Source organism: Nicotiana attenuata, unplaced genomic scaffold (genome assembly GCF_001879085.1).
Source record: "Nicotiana attenuata strain UT unplaced genomic scaffold, NIATTr2, whole genome shotgun sequence".
Lineage (NCBI taxonomy): Eukaryota > Viridiplantae > Streptophyta > Magnoliopsida > Solanales > Solanaceae > Nicotiana > Nicotiana attenuata.
The window spans coordinates 64552-67577 of record NW_017674472.1 but is presented as its reverse complement, the minus strand read 5'-3'; the positions used below and the strand labels follow the sequence as shown (position 1 = coordinate 67577).

Here is a 3026-nt window from a genome sequence, read left to right as displayed (position 1 = left end):
CCCTAAACCCGCCTTTAAACCCGCAGTTATAGATCCCTCTTATACTTTGGGAGTAATGTTGTTAAACAACTACCTAAATATGCACTCTCTCCCGAGTTATGCACACTAAATAGGCACAGCTAATTGAGGATCCTGTCAATTAACTACAACAAATACGTAGTTGAACAAATAGAGATTAAACTGGCAATCTATATTAACATACTCAAGAAGTTCATCCTTCAATAGGTTCCATCAAAACCCTAAGACAAAGGATTTAGCTACTCATAACAAAATAAGAGATAACTACTAAATTGTTCATAATGTAAAATTGCAAGAAATAGAAGAGATAAAAAAAACTATAATGTTTTGGGTGATCTCTCACACTTGTTCTTGCCTCCAAAAGTAGTCTAAAACAAGCTTGAAACAATCTTGGGCGAGTTCCTAAAGCTTATAAGGGTTTTACAAAAGTTTTCCCGAAGTTACACTTTGACCCCCAAATTTCCAGGTGCGTGAACAGTTCACCGCGGTCGCGGCGTGGACCGCGGTGAAGACTGCCCATTCTGTTTTGTGATTTATTCCACCGCGGTCCACCGCGGTCGCGGTGGAATTCTTGCCCAGGCCATTTTTCTGCTCCTTTGTGTTCGGGTACTTCTTGAGTGGGTGTTTTCTTCACATTATCGCCTCCAAAATACTTCGTGTTGCTTCCTCACATATAATATTTCCTGCGAAACCAAAGAACACTATTTAAAGTATTTTGTTGGCAATTTACCTCTAAAACAACAACAAAGCATGATCATATTAAAGTGTAAATATCAACTATATAGCCTACTATCAACCACCTTCATATTCGATAAAGCAAAAAATAATGCGTCATCTATTAGTGTACCAGATATATGCTTTAATTTCATTCCCGTATCTCATTTAGGAAAATGTGCTCAACATTAAGCTAGAAAACCCCCCCGATTCCTGTGTGGACATGTCTTCTGCATTGTTAACTCAAACCTGCTGTAATAATTGGGTTATCTTATACTCTAAGAGACTTACTAAAATTCAGCTTTTCGTTATACACCAAAAATCAATGTAACTTTCTTCTAGCAGTTAACAACTAGTATCCCACTTGTAATGCTCTTAGTCTAATATTTCTAAGGCTAAACCATACAGATAACATTCAGCTCACTTCCAGTTTTTAAAAAGCATGTTAGAGGCTAGAAGCAGAACAAGATTTCTAGCTTTCACCTTTTTATTTCCAAGGCGAGAATATTTTTATGAACATCTTATATTGTCCTCTTATTCTAAACAATTCACTTTTATGAGCATCATTAATGCAACAAAAATTATATAACATAAAGTTCTTTTCCACATTGCCTTCCACTGTCTATAGTAAGTAATGAACTCCAAAATATGCACCCCAATAACTTTCAGGCAGCCATTACTCCAAATCAGATAGAACTCTAGTTATAAACCAACCATCTCAACTCATCATATAGAAAGGTGACCCCAAAAGGAAAATACTGATAGCAGTGCACCGAAAATGAGTCACCTAATTGAATTAGTGAGGTGTGTCGTATTTAAAAAGTAAGAGAATACTATGAAAGATAAAAAATAAATAAATTAAGAACACTCATTAGCAAACACATGTACTTGCAATTGAAAAAAGATGTCCAGTGCTACTTCAAGATATTGAGCTAGAAAAGCAGCTTACTTGAAAATTTTAATAGTCCAATTGTGCAAACAGCACCTCTGCGTCCCCAAGAAGTGAACAAAATAACTCTAGCGAAGAATTTTCTACCTTTTCACAGTTGAAAAATGTCTAAAAGAATGAAGAAAATACCTAAATACATCAAAAACTTCTGACCATGAACCTACTCCTAGCCCATGCTAAACCAACAATTGTACGCAATTAAAATTGCAAAGTCAACATGCAAGATGAGCAATTTCTTTTTTTATATGACATATAATGTTGAGAGTAGTATGACAAAATAATTACCGAGGATCAGTGCAAACAAAATGCGAAAAGGCTGATTGATCACAATTTGCAAAGAAGACGTTAACAAACTTAGTGGAACTATCTTCCTTTCACTGGGAATTTCATCAAACATAAAGGTTGCATCAATGTTCTTACCATGTTATTGATGGTCCACTTTTAGCGGCAACTCCCTATGGCCAATGGCCAATGCTGTAACAGTTAGGGCAGTGAAGCAGAAAATTATTACAGAGGCATTTTAACAAATAACCATGTGCATCACATAATTCACAAATAAAGCATGAAGGAAAAAAAAAACAAATATTCAGAATCAAATTAACACACCATATTAACGAAAATGAAGCAGAAATGTAAATATAATTGCAGAGGCAAAATGTAAATTGTAAATCACAAAATCTAGATTCTAAATCAATAATCTCTGAGAAAAATAAAATCAAATGTTTACATGCTCATTAAGAAAGAAATGCAGAAAAATATATTAACCAGAACTCATGGAACAACATACAAACAGGGAAGTGAGACTTTTTTAGTGAATCGAAGCCAAGGATCAGAAAAAAAGTGAAGGAGTATAAAAGAAATGAAGACAATTTTGTGGAAATTTTCTGTGTATTCATTCTGTACAGAGACAATCTATTTATAAGATTATTCTATGAAAAAATAAAAGAATCAAAATAACCACCTATACATGTGTCTAAATTCTATTTGCTAGCTAATAACAAAATCTAACTGAAGAATATTCTTTTGCTATGTACATATCCCATGTGACAGATTTTGAAGCTTGGGATCTAGTGTTGTGTGATTGTAAAATAAGCTATGGTGTTCTTCATCTGAATGGTTATTATTTAATCTATCATATTTTTGCACATCCGTTGAGATGGGAACACGTTGAGAGATCAATTGAGAGAAGTCCAAAAGTGTTGTTGACCTAGAAGTATCCGAAATGGTCTCTTTTGTCTGAAAACCTAGAAGTTTCCTTCCTTCTTCTTCATGAGAGAGACCAGCTCCCATAGCTGCCATTAACGATTTCTTCTCAACATCCCCCCTCAAGGTGGAGGGTAAAGAA

At 34.8% G+C, this 3026-nt stretch overlaps 1 long non-coding RNA gene across 1 annotated transcript; it reads right to left on the bottom strand.

Moving 5' to 3' along the window:
- Positions 1–207: 207 nt before the first annotated feature.
- On the bottom strand, positions 208–2566 carry LOC109218723. The gene is made up of 3 exons (XR_002066813.1): positions 2469–2566; positions 2102–2155; positions 208–701 (listed from the first exon to the last, which is right to left on the bottom strand). It is a non-coding gene; the product is annotated as an uncharacterized LOC109218723 (long non-coding RNA).
- Between the last annotated feature and the right edge of the window lie 460 nt (positions 2567–3026).